This window comes from Orbicella faveolata, unplaced genomic scaffold (assembly GCF_042242905.1).
Source record: "Orbicella faveolata isolate gen_17 unplaced genomic scaffold, um_ofav_v1 contig_24, whole genome shotgun sequence".
NCBI classification, from domain to species: Eukaryota; Metazoa; Cnidaria; class Anthozoa; order Scleractinia; family Merulinidae; genus Orbicella; species Orbicella faveolata.
The window spans coordinates 14,322,709-14,337,500 of NW_028301552.1; the positions used below are offsets into that span (position 1 = coordinate 14,322,709).

Genomic DNA, 14,792 nt, shown 5'->3' on the forward strand with positions numbered 1-14,792 from the left:
ATGGTTTCAAAATCAGGAATTGAACCAAAACTAGAAAAGAAAGAAAACAGTCGAGAAATATAAAGTTCAGTTAAAGTTTGCAGTTCAAAAAAATAAATATCATGTCTGCAGGGATCTGTTCTGCCCTGATGAAAAGATAAATGTCAAACAGTCGTTTCACTGTTTTACATCCACTGTTCTCGTATTTTGGACAGCATGTTCGTTTTCACCATATTCCTTCTACACTGGCTGACGTGGAATGGAAACCATGCTACTCTAGCTGCTCAAGGTAAACTGAATAAATTATTTCCCCACCGTATTTTCCGGTATAACCTATCATTTCTAAAAACCTAACACTTTAGTGACGCCAAATTAAGTACTGGAGAACTGTAATTAAACACCGCGCAGTTTGCTTCTTGAAAATTAATTACACTTGGACGAATGATCGATAAAATGATCGATAAAGAGAGTCTGTCCAATGCGCCCTGCTGGGTTTGTTGAAGTCTATTATGAATTTTGCCAAACGTTGTCTGTTATTGCAATCCCGTATGTTCTTTACCTTCATATACATGTGGAAGGAGCATCCGTTTCAGTTCGTTTTCTTTCCTTTCGCGTACTGTTACTCAGCGGGGCCACGGCTTGTTTCTGGGCATATTATAAAATGGCACACGCCGGTTTATAAAATAGTATAAGGGGTTAATGATGCAGATAACTTTCTACCTCTTTCCAGTAGAAAAAAATCACAAAATCTCAAATATTACTAAAATAAAAATTATTAAAAGTAGGGGACAGTACGTCATCTCATAGGTACTACGATAGATGTCATTCATAGTTTGGCAAAACAAATGCATAAACACAGTTAATTGTTCTCCAACGCATACATCAAAAACATTGAGTCCAACCACATAGGTTACTTTATTCTTTTATCGGGCTTTACCCAGTCAGCCTCAAAACAGGCCTAAAGTAAAGACCGAACATAATCATCCTCGGAGACCCAGGGGCTGCTAGTCGGGACGATGCAATATTTTCGGGCGAGCGATATTTTCGGGTGAAAGTTTACTTCAAGAGCGGCAGAGCGCCTGGTCACTTACTTTACCGAACCAGTTCCAGAAGTGTGAAATCCGTACCGCTGATTACCCAATCAGCGAATCTTTCGCCTTCCTACGCGAAGTGGTTTTCTTCATCTCCTTGATCATTGAACGACTTTCCAAGATGTGCAAATCTCCTCTGCATGGGCAGAGCAACTATGTCGATCGAACTTAGGATTGATCGGCCAAATGCAGTGCACGCACTTCCTTGCTTTCGCGCGAAACCGAAAATGCCTTACCGATATAGTGTTGGGCGTAAATTCGAGGAAGCCCTCCAACAAGCCCTAAAAGAAAGCTTCTCTTTGTTTCCTGTGGTCGTTTTGAAAGTGGAACAAAGACTTATTGTGGCGAGAAAATATGTTTTCAGGCAATAATCTACGAGATTTGGAAATAGTTTAGCCTGTTGCCTGGAGTATTGCATTCTTTAATGCTAATAAAAGCTTACGAATTCCCTGTTAAGTAAATCCGTGGGTTGTTGTAATTTCGCTTCTTATACAGGCGGATCAGGATTTTTCGTGGGAGGGGGGGGGGGGGGGGGTGGTGGATGGTTGTAGAAACAATGGGGCACATTCTACCAAAACGTTTCAATTTGAGAGTTGGAACCTGAGTAAAAACTAGCTGTTATACCACAAATACAAGCAATACTACAAAGTAGAAATTACAATGAAGTACCTTTCTTTCATTTCTCCTACAATATTAGACTATATTTACGATTTCCTTCAATTTTTTGTTTACTCAGAAGGGGGGTGGCTAGCCACCCAATCAAGCCCCCCCCCCCCCCCCCCTCTTAAATCTACCCCTGTTATATCAATTGTTGAGGACCAGGTGAAGTACCTCTGGTCACTGGGAATTGTAAAGCTAGATATACATAGGAGAAAGCAAAACGAGTAATAAAGAAATATTGGATGGAAAGGGGGAATTCGCTTTGCTGCACAGAAGCCCGGAGTCATTGACCAAGGTTGAGAAATTCAGGGCCATGTTCTCGAAGGAGTTCTACCAAAACATTTCTGTTGCTGTTGTTTGTGTTGAGGTACATACTGCTGTTCATTAATAAGTTCACTGATTTGTTTTCCAGGAAAGGGGCTATTCTATTTTCATACTACTTTTAATTATGAATCTGTTTTAAGGGCCACTCTTTTTTGCGGAGTTTTAATTAGAGACACACTTGCAATGAAAACTCATCTTATTGTAAATTTTAGTGATTTCACGCTAGCTCATGACGTGATTGTTATTAACCTATTTTCACCAGCGGATCATATTAATTATTTTCAACATAGGCTTGCTTTAGGCTGCGAGTGTGACATTTTTAAAGACTTAGCGTGTAGAAAATTCTGATGACAGTGCGTCTGGTGACATAAAGAAAATCCATTGATGGCATAAAAAAGGAACTCACTTTCTTGTTTACCATGTGTTTCACTGTAGGCGAGATGACTCTGACGATTACCAACATAATAACTCAATGTCGGACGGCAGCTGCCACCTTTTAAAACGCTTTTGGGAGTGCAAAACGAAATTATATACCTATTAAAAAGCAATCATCAAGCAGAAGATTTAGATTGTCTTTCATATTTTTTTAACCTATTTTCACCAGCGGATCATATTAATTATTTTCAACATAGGCTTGCTTTAGGCTGCGAGTGTGACATTTTTAAAGACTTAGCGTGTAGAAAATTCTGATGACAGTGCGTCTGGTGACATAAAGAAAATCCATTGATGGCATAAAAAAGGAACTCACTTTCTTGTTTACCATGTGTTTCACTGTAGGCGAGATGACTCTGACGATTACCAACATAATAACTCAATGTCGGACGGCAGCTGCCACCTTTTAAAACGCTTTTGGGAGTGCAAAACGAAATTATATACCTATTAAAAAGCAATCATCAAGCAGAAGATTTAGATTGTCTTTCATATTTTTTTAACCTATTTTCACCAGCGGATCATATTAATTATTTTCAACATAGGCTTGCTTTAGGCTGCGAGTGTGACATTTTTAAAGACTTAGCGTGTAGAAAATTCTGATGACAGTGCGTCTGGTGACATAAAGAAAATCCATTGATCTGATGGCGTAAAAAGGAACTCACTTCCTTGTTTACCATTTGTTTCACAATAGACGAGATGACTCTGACAATTACCACCTTAATAACCAAATTTCGGACGGCAGCTGCCACCTTTTAAAACGCTTTTGGGAGTGCAAAATGAAATCATATAACTATTGAAAAGCAATCATCAAGCAGAAGAGTTAAATTGTCTTTTATGTAAGATATTTTTGAAGAAAACAAAACAATCGCTTTTTTTTAACACACGTTTAACAACGGATGAAACCAATCTTGTGCAACATAATTATTCTACGGTTCACTGTATTGCTGGCCTTTCAGACGCTTTAGGAGATGAAAAATGTATTCATCCAACAAAGCAAACAAAGCACTTATATACAGCACATCGTTATCAGCGCGACGAGGATTTTTTGTGGGAAAAAAATCGAGGTGAGAATCTGGAATAACAATTGTTTCCCTTTTCCAGCTTTTAGATTGTGTCAATTTTAGTATTAAGCGCAGGCTGGATCGGAAATTTATATCTTTTTCGTCTATTAATCCTTTCCTGTTTCATTTCACAATTTTATACCACATTGTTTTAAGATAAGGGAAGTTAGCAAGATTTTCGCAATGTGTACTAAAAGAACCGGTCACCATTAACTTTATCAACTGAAAGATGAAATATGTTGAGTTGAGAAAATCAATATAAACCTTAGCCTTGCGTCGAAAAAATGGCGTTAAGACCAGGACAATGCAAATTTGTAGGGTCCACCTTCCGTCTGGAAATGGCTACAACTAAGTCACACATTTGTGGGCTCTTAACCTATCTTCAAGTTTTTGCCGTGGTCCGATAGCATTTTCTTCAAGGCAGTGGTCAACTATTTCACCCGACGAATAATTATCCCTAACGGACTTCTTATATGAGTATGGGTCGTGGAGATTTTCAATTGCAACAAGGTGTCAAGTCTTTGTGGAAATGGTTTCAAAATCAGGAATTGAACCAAAACTATAGAAGAAAGAAAACAGTCGAGAAAAAATGACAAACGTTTTATGAGCCCTAATGGACCAAAAGTACATTTGAACTATAAAGTTCAGTTAAAGTTTGCAGTTCAAAAAAACTAAATATCAATTCTGCAGGGATCTGTTTTGCCCTGATGAAAAGATAAATATCAAACAGTCATTTCACTGTTTTACATCCACAGGAGTGATAGTTCCAAAGTGAAACAACTTTATCCTGTTCTCGTATTTTGGACAGCATGTTTGTTTTCACCATATTCCTGCTACATTGGTTGATGTGGAATGAAAACCATGCTACTCTAGCTGCACAAGGTGAACTGAATAAATTATTTCCTCACCGTATTTTCCGGTATAACCTATCATTTCTAAAAACCTAACGCCTTAGTGACGCCAAATTAAGTACTGGAGAATTGGAATTAAACACCGCGCAGTTTGCTTTTTGAAAATTAATGACACTTGGACGAATGATCGATAAAATGATCGATAAGAGAGTCTATCCAGTGCGCCCTGCTAGGTTTGTTGAAGTCTATTATTGCAATCCCATCTGTTCTTTACCCACATAAACATGTGGTAGGAGCATCCGTTTCAGTTCGTTTTCTCTCCTTTCGCGTACTGTTGCCCAGCGATCCCACGGCTTGTTTCTGGGCATATTATAAAATGGCACACACCGGTTTATAAAATAATATAAGGGGTTAATGGTGCAATAACTTTCTACTTCTCTCGAATAGAAAAAAAAATCACAAAATCTCAAATATCATTCATAGTTTGGCAAAACAAATGCATAAAGACAGTTAATCGTTCTCCAACGCTTACATCAAAAACATTAAGTCCAACCACATGGGTTACTTTATTCTTTTATCGGGCTTTACCCAGTCAGCCTCAAAGCAGGCCCAAAGTAAAGACCAAACATATTCTTCCTTGGAGACCCAGGAGGTGCTAGGCGAGACGATGCAATACTTTCTGGCGAGCGATATTTTCGGGCGAGAGTTTACTTCAAGAGTGGCAGAGCCCCTGGTCACTTACTTTACCAAACCAGTTCCAGAAGTGTGAATTCCGTACCGCTGATCGCCCAATCAGCGAATCTTTCGCCTTCTCACACGAAGTGGTTTTCTTGATCTCCTTGATCATTGAACGACTTTCCACGATCTGCATATCTCCTTTGCATGGGCAGAGCAACTATGTCGATGTAATGTCGGGTCGATCGGCCAAATGCAGTACACGCACCTCCCTGTTTTCGCGCCGAACCAAAAATCTCGTACCAATATAGTGTTGGGCGTAAATTCGAGGAAGCCCTCCAACAAGCCCTAAAAGAAGGCTTCTCTTTGTTTCCTGTGGTCGTTTTGAAAGTGGAACAAAGACTTATTACTCAGAAACTTGTGGCTAATAAAAGCTTACGAATTCCCTGTTAAATCCGTGGGTTGTTGTTATTTCGCTTCTTATACAGGGGCGGATCAGGATTTTTCATGGGAGTGGGGCGGGGGTGGAATGGGTGTAGAAAGAATGGGGCACATTCTACCAAAATGTTTTAATTTGAGAATTGGAACCCCATGATAAACTGTGAAACCGAAAATGCAAGCAATACTGCAAAGTAGAAGTAACCCAGTCCTTGTATACATAAAAGTAGAAAATGCAATTTTATCCCTTTTTTTTCGTAACCTCATTGTGATTCATTAACATGCAATGGTTAGGAATTAAACTTATCATCATCATCATCATCATCATCGTTAATATTTTTGCTACAATATTTGACATATTCACCATTTATTTCAATTTTTTTTGCTTCCTCAGATGGGGGGTGGCTAGCCACCCAATCCAAATCCCCTCCTAAATCTCCCCTTGTCATATCAAGTCAGTGTTGAGGACCAGGTGAAGTACCTCTGGTCACTGGGAATTGTAAGGCTAGACATTCATAGGGGAAAGCAAAATGAGTGATCAATAAATATTGGATGGAAAGGGGCAATTAGCTTTGTACAGAAGCCCAGAATCATTGACCAAGGTTTAGAAATTCAGGGTCATGTTCTCGAAGGAGTTTTACCTAAGCATTTCTGTTGCTGTTGTTTGTGTTGAGGTACATACTGCTGTTCATTGATAAGTTCACTGATTTGTTTACCAGGAAAGGGGCTATTCTATTTTCATAGTACTATTGATGTCTAAAAGCCGACAGACACACCACACTAACGTTTTTCTCGTTTTTATTTATAACAGGAGGCTCCAAGTAGCCTATACTCATACTCGCGAGGTTAAAACTCGTATAAAATAGATACGCAATGCGTACATAGTCAGATGAGCAATTTGAAAACGTTTGCCTTCTGACAACTAGAAATAATACTGGAGAAATGCTTATTTGAAAAGAGTGCATTATAGATCTAACATATAGATAATTAAGGTGAAGGAGAGAAGATAAGTGCTGTAACGCAATATGCCATCTCTATTACAAGGATATGGTCAGGCGAATATCAAAGCAAGCCGAGTCGAAAAATTATAGATAGAAAATTAGCAAACGATCAGAATTGAGATTTGGATGAAATATCTTTTTTCATAGCAATTCTGAACTAAATCTATTTAGGCATTTTTTGTTCTAGTGTTTGACTTGTTTATGTTGGTTGTTAGGAATATATTCCAGTACTGGGCCATTGTAACAAATATCAACTTTGCCTTATTTTTATTATATCTGTAATTTGATTTTAAAGTATACTTGAAACTTGATAAAATAACAGTACACTCAGTAGGCACCTGGTGTTTTCTGTATGTTATATCATGCGATGCCATATTTCCGAGAATTAAAATATTATCATACAGATATCCTTACACATGTTGCTAAAAATGTAATAGGTTTCAATAATTAATACAAAATACAAGGTGTACTAGACTAACTAAGAAGCAGAAAAAGAAAAAGGAAAAAAAGAAAAATCTAAACACACAAGTGTTTTATTACCTGAAATTGTTCGTCACATTCTTCTTGACTCGATCCCGATAGGAAATCGAGCAATTTTAGTTTTCAATGGACACAAACTTTGTACCAGAATAACTTTAACTACATTACAGTCCTTTTTGCATCTTCTAAAAGCTAAAGATATAAACAGTTGTCTTAAATAACATCAAAACACTTTCTCATGGAAGCTCGAGAGAGTAATTTTCAAAGTTCATAGAAATTGTCAGGTAAAACACAAGTGAATTTCATCATCAGTTTAATTTCACCAGTACTTTCAACTGTTTCATATATTACTTCAAAATTTATTTTCCATATTTGGAGTTGTTAGAAATGATTTCTTTTGAGAAGATATTTAAAAGAGTCGCACAGAAGTTTGCAATGCAATGTAAATAATCTCGGTAAAAAGTTGTTACCCACTTGTTACTAGAGCTAAGCTAGTATATAACTATAACTGAACTGAACAACTTTAATCTGCATTTGATAATGGCGACAAGATAACGCCGAAACGTCAAGTTATAGTATTTATTTTTCTTTTAAAAGGATTTCTTTGAAATCGAGTACCTTTTGGGATTTGAGAGACAAAAGAAACTTGAAAATTTTGTCCCGAAATCCTCGGAGACATGGTAGAATATTGATATATCGAACGTGGCCTATTACCTGCCCGTTTTGTTGAACACGTACATTTACACGAACAGGAAGCATTTTTTGACTAAAAGATTAAGAATACAGAGCACTTTCTTATTAAATGATTTTTTGTAATATGTCCTTGAATCTCCAAAACGCTAATAAATTTGTGACTTGTCATATTGTCAGATGATGATCGATATAAACGATGGCTTACCTCTCCAGAAACGCTTTCTTGCTGTTCATGCATGCTCACATGCCAGTTCAGAATCTTAACGACGAACTAAAGGACTGATGTAATGATAGGTACTATGTGACTGAGAAGCGAGGTGGTCCTCAGGCAGGCAGGCTGGACGAAGGTCGGATGGCTGTTCAAGCTGTGCAAAATTATCTACTGAGGGGAGTGGGGTGGGGTAATTGTGAAGAAAAAAATCATCCAATCTACTTTTAGACCAAAACAGTACACACTTATATAACAAAAAAAGAAAATCAAATAGGGCTGAGAAAGATCTGTGTTGAGCGTTCAGGGTCCAAAAATTAATAAAATTCATGCTCAGCTTGAATAACCAACCCGTCCCTTATCAACCCCTGAAAGTTCAAAGGTCGCCCCTCAAAATATGGCGTAGCTGTTTTACGGGCAATTTCTTTTCGCGTAGCTGTTTACGAGCAAGTTCTTTTCGTGTTGCGTAGCTGTTTACCAGCAAATTCTTTGTGTGTGGCGTAGCTGTTTACCAGCGAGTTCTTTTCGTGTGGCGTAGCTGTTTACCAGAACAAAACGTGAGTATTTCTTCTTCATTTTAATTTGACTACAACATTCAAACACATTGCATTAGAGTGGGGATCGATACTCAAGTAGCACCTTACTCAAGTCAATATAGCTGACTTCGATCGCGAGCGTGATCGCATGATTGTGTGACTTTGTGATAACCTTGGAGCATTTTTGATCAAACCTGAGCAAAATAGTATCTTGCCTGCGTCGCAGATAGTCTAAACCACCGATTTAGACTATACTGGGGTTTTTGTGACACATCCGGTTGCAACACATGCTAAATAATACCTTAGACGAGAATTACCTTGATTATTTCCTAGAGAAACTTCGAATTAGTTCGGGCACCTTGATCATTCTGTTCTGAATTTGGGCACAAAACCCATAAAACAAAACGTACAGACTTGTTGTTGGCATGCATAGCATTTATTTAGCTCTCAGGGAGTAACGAGGATGCTTCAAGGAAAAATTCTGGTGTGCTATGCTGCTTTTGTTTTACTTCATATCGATTTACTTAGCAGTACTGAAATGTGTGATTCGTGACTTGGACATAACGAAAATAAATCGTCTCTGGCTTACACAGATATTTTTGTATCGTTTCTATAAGCTTATATTGCTGAATCAAGGCTTTGACTTGGCAGCAGTGTTGACCGCGTTGAAACAGCCCAACCCCAATTGTGACTGACTTTAATGTCAGTTAAACTATTTCTGCTCCTTTCTCACAGGGAAGACTGTGTAGCAAACTCTCTAATTTACATTGTTTATCAACACTACAGACTGATTTCCAATGCTGCTGCTATGGCTCAGATTTTACAAAAAGGGAATTCTCTATACAGCTTACTGTCAAAGTGCACTCGGCAAACGTTTTTGCTTCTTTGTGAATTACCATAGAAAGTGTCTGTATTTAACATTAATTTTAGCTTGTACTTCAGTGAAAGTTTGGCAGGTAATGTCAAAGCTCATTTGATATAAAAGAATTGTTAATAAGTTACGATGATTATAATTCATACCCTCTTTATTCTGCTTGTAGGACATTGAAATGGTTACATCTTACTGGCCTAGCCTACTTCAAATTTTCAGCATAACAGTGTAAACAAGTATAATTTGGCTAGATAAGGTTTCACAAGACAGTACATAACGACCTGAGTAGTAGAAATCATTCCAAATTTGTACTATCTAAGTTGTCATGTGAGCAAGCTTGCAATAAACGATCTTTACTTGTTCTTTCAAGACTCACTGTCTCTAAATAAATCCGTTTTAGTAGTTGGTTTTATATCTATATATGCATTGTTCATGTTTCAAATAAAATAACGACGGGTCACTACAAAACGTATTACTGTTAATAAGGTAATAAGCATGTATTCATGTCCGACCATGTACGCACTACGTTCCTATTTTTGGGCTCTGTCTGTGGCTGCCCTCTGTGTATTCACCTTGTTTTTATACTCCAATGAAGGCCCTTGAATTTTCTTGGTTATAGTTCCCTTCCCGTTACACAAACCAATTTTTACCCAGGAAGTGAAGCCTGTGTTTAAATTTCGACTCTCTCTTTTTTTCGTTTTTTCCCTCGTTCAGTCAAAAATCGCCGTCTGGTCTCTAAAGCGCATGCGTCACCTGTGCCCGTAGGGCAATTTACAGAAGTTGTCGTCGTGAAAAGTTAGCACGGATTTCATGATTTCTAGGGCGAGGAAATTACATACAAACGAACACACCGTTCGCAGTAGACCAACACTAAAGGTCGTTAAGCTTTTTCGGAACGGGTTGGTCTGCAAGCCCTACGACAGGCAGAAGCCTACAACCAGTAACGAGCAGATATTTAAACAGCCTAAAGAAAGACACAGCAACTCGAGCCACCAATACAGCGGTTTGGGCAGAAAACGCCACCGGGAAGACAAGTCCGCCAAAACTAACGACAGCACCGGCGTGAAGAGATCCCGCCAAGAAGAAGAGCTGAGTTCAATACAAGAAAGGATTACTAGCTCAAACAACTCCATCGCTTTTCTTAAAAACCACTTGGAGAAAGGGACTTGTCCTAAGACCTTAAGATATAGCGCGCGGGCAAACATTACGCCCGATGAGGATTTCAAAAAAGAAATAGGCTCGATCAGGAAAAAAGCAGAACAGGCTCTCGTAGGAGAGCTGGTGAAATTTCACCATAGGCGCATTGAAAGACTCACAATTAAGTTAAGAAAGCTTGAGCAAGCAAAGTCTCGAAGGAGCAACTTTGTAAATAAGCAGTCTTCAAACAGAAAACAACCGCCGGCTAGTGAGAAAATTGTAAAAACGAGAATGTAGACGAACTAGCCACAGTCATTTTAGCCAAGATTAGCGACACACTGCTGGAAAAGATCAGGTCTGAAACAACGAATACACAGAAGGAAGCTTATCCTGTTGTTCTATCTGACTCTTTAATGATAAAGGAAGAGGGGATAAAAAACAAACACAACAACAAAGCGGCGAAAAACCGCAAAAGAAGAGAAAGGAGAAAGGACCAGAGTAAAAAGCGTTTTCGTAACGCCATTGAGTCACGCAAAGAACATATCAAAAACCTGTCAAACACACAATTGACAGACGAACAAATCACTTTACTATCACGTGGTTTAAAATTCATTCCAGTGCCCGTCACGAGAGAAAATCTCATTAAGCGCCAGTTACTCGCAGGTTTTAATCAATTTGCTAGGCGGACGCGCTTCCAATATCTCTTCTACGGGGAGGAGAAAGAACCTCACCCTTTCCACGTTACGTCAGACTGGAATCCACCAGTTCAACCTTCTGTAGCATTAGAAACATTCTTAGAAGAAGTCAAATTTGAACTTGCTACAATCAATATTGAGAAACCAAAAGACAATCTATCACATAGAGAGCGGTGTGCGCTCAAAGAACTTTCGCGTGACAAAAACATTATACTCAAGAAAGCTGATAAGGGAACCACAACCGTCGTAATGAATAGAGAAGACAAAATGCGCGAGGGTCAAGCCCTACTCAATGACATTAACAACTATCGACCCCTTGAAAAACCTATGGTTGATACCACAGCCAAAAAAGTACAGCGAGTGATTAAGTCACTGCTTCAAGAAGGCCACATTGACGACATGACGACGAAATGGCTCTCCCTTACGCCAAACCCTTCAAGAATACCAGTGTTTTACACACTCACTAAGATTCGCAAACCGACCCCTGTCGGTAGACCTATTATATCAGGGTGCGATGGCCCTACAGAACGTATCTCAGCTTTTGTCGATCGCCTTCTTCAGCCTATAACACAAATACAACCTTCATATCTAAAAGATACAACAGACTTCATCAATTTTGTAGAGAAAACAAAATTGCCTCTCAATACCATCCTAGTCTCAATGGATGTCACTAGTCTCTATACTAACATACCACAAGAGGAGGGTATTAACACTGTATGCGAAGCATACGAAGAATTTCATCAGGGGAATCCCCCCATACCCATCAGATATCTAAGAGAAATGCTCAGTCTGATCCTACAAGAAAACTCATTCCAATTTAACGGAAAAGATTTTCTCCAATCTCATGGAACGGCGATGGGCACGAAAATGGCCGTAGCATTTGCTAATATCTTCATGGCCAAAATAGAACGCGAAATACTGACACAAAGTAACACAACACCCATCTTTTGGAAGAGATTTATTGATGACATCATAACAACGTGGGACACAAACAGAGACAAAATAGAAGAATTTCTCTTGAAGGCAAACAGTTTTTACCCTACTATCAAATTCACGGCTGAAATATCAGAAATAGAGGCGACTTTCTTGGACACTGTAGTGTACAAAGGCGACAGATTCCTCAAGGAGTCTATACTTGATGTGCGAACACATTTCAAACCTACAGAGACCTTTCAATACACGAATTTTTATTCGTGTCACCCGCCAGGCGTCACGAAAGGCTTTATTAAAGGACAAGTGTTAAGGCCTCTAAGAACAAATTCCTCACAACTTACTTTTGAGGAAAACATTAGAAGTTTTGCCGTACGCCTTAAGAATAGAGGTTATCCAGCAGCAACAGTAGAAAAACATCTCTCAGAAGTCAAATTTTCTGAAAGAAAAACGTCGCTGACAAATAAGAACAGAACCGCATAAGAAAATTCCACAAAAGAAAATTCTATCCTTTGTCACACAATACCACTCGGCGTTGCCCGACATAAGAGAAACACTCATGGGGAAATGGCACTTGATACAGAACCAACCACAATTAAGAAATATCTTCAAGGGGCCACCCCTTCTATCATATCGCAAAGGAAAATCCGTAAAAGACATCCTTGTCAAAGCTAAGCTATAAAGGGTATACAACCTTGCGAACTGCAGGAGTCGTGCTGGCCCGTCAACACTTTTAAAACTCTATAAAAACACGCAAAACAGTCAACAGGACTTGCGCGTAAACAGCTACATTTGAATCATGTGGTGCCAGAACAACCAAAGGAGGAATAAACCTATACATCGAGCAAGAGAAACATAAGCTCGACCAGATAGCTGCAAGAAACATAAGAATGTCTCTAGACAAACGTATAGCTTTCTCAAAGTAAAGTTACGGCGTCTCCGAAGAAAATCGTACGAGGAACAAATATGATATCCGTGATAAGGATCTACCTACTGGGCCCGGCGTCACAATATAGAATACAAGTAGGCAACATGTTCACGGTAAATTTCATATTTTGTCCCCCAAAAGCAAATTCATGGAGACTTAAAAGCATATCTTGCAATAGAAATGAGCCTAAACAATGCATAAACACATGGCAAATTACAGAGGTGTCAAACTCAACGAGTCGACATGCAGATAACAGTGCAAACCATGCAGACCTATGACCTATAAAATTTTGCCATAGCACGATCTAACGGCTCAACTCCACTTAAAATTCCTCCTTATTACACAACATGAAGTGTCCTTCATGAACACGAGTGAAGCGACAAGAAAGGTCGAGTGACCGAACAGAGAACGGCAAATGTACAAATGTCACGAACCGTAGAAGTCGTATAGGATAGTCAACCCCATTTTACATTAAATCTCAGTTTCGCATCGCAGTCTATTTAGATTAAGCTATTTCTGACATAAATTCTTTTTTTTTTTTACCTTTTACTGAAAAAACATACAATCGTGATAGTTAATCTTACCTTCCTGTAACTGGATCAATTCATTTTCTTGTCTGGGGTTCCTCTTAACAGATTTTCCGTCTCTTAGCATGGCATTTAGTTCTTCGTCTTCTAATAAAGAGGCACGCCGTTTACGACTTTTGCTGGACATTTGCAGTTTGCTTGTCGTGGGCGCGATCGCTCTGTCCATTGGCCCTTTACTTTCTACCAACTTCAAAACATGGACCCCAGTTGCCCAAGAGGTGACTTTCTGAACAACCGACACTGTAACATAGGAAAACTAAAGTTGCAATAACAGACAAGAAGCATGTTCTGTATACATACAGTGGTCCATTACATAGCTGCGAACGTAGCAAAAACAAATTCGGTAGAATATTTTTAATACTTAATAAAATCAATGGAGAAAAGGCACGAATAAAGGTATAAGAGTTCCTTCAATGCGGTATATGTGAAATGCATATACATACAAGCAGAATTTCGATTATTTGATTGGTTACATCTTAGAGACTTCCACCGCCTGGAAAAACACCAGAAGATGGCAAGAAAATTCTTTCGCTTTATTTCAACATTAAGCTTTTTCTTTCATTTTTGCTGTCATATTGCCTCGTCGGAAAATTGCATGAAGGGAAAAAGAACTACACAATTCCCGAAACTGTGCCACAATATATACCTCATCGCTACATACGCGGGACTTGATTTCCGCGATTTGACCGGCCAGCGAAAACTTGTTTTTAACGCTTTTGAATTTATTTTAATGCTTTTAACGTTTTTTGGCCAAACCGTAAAATTACGTTCCGCTAAATATGCCCGATCTACTTTTACGAAATTAAGTTCCTGCGAAAATAAGTAACAATAAGGATTAAGGAGGGTCTGAACGGGGGGTCCACATGTCGGTTGTCGGTTAAAATTTCCTTACTTTGTCGGTTGTCGGTAAAACTCAGTGTTTTTTTTTTTTGTTTTTTTTTTTTTTGTCGCTAGTCGGTGAATTTTTTCTCGTTTTGTCGGTAGTCAGTAATATTTTTCGTCCTTTGTCGCTAGTTGGTTAACCCCATTCAGACCCTAATTAAGGTATGTCAAAACATGCGATGCTTTATATCACCCCTATCATACGCCAAGGCCTCCTAGCGCCAGCTCAGATGTCGACATCCCATACACGAACGCTGCGAGCGGATAACAAAAATACACACGCTGAATGTAGACATAACGTACATACGTGGGCAATTAATTGCATGCCCATAT

At 38.8% G+C, this 14,792-nt stretch overlaps 1 pseudogene; it reads left to right on the forward strand.

Annotated features, from left to right (window-relative positions):
• The first annotated feature begins 10,850 nt into the window (after positions 1 to 10,850).
• On the forward strand, positions 10,851 to 12,744 carry LOC149110506 (uncharacterized; annotated as a pseudogene).
• Positions 12,745 to 14,792: the final 2,048 nt, after the last annotated feature.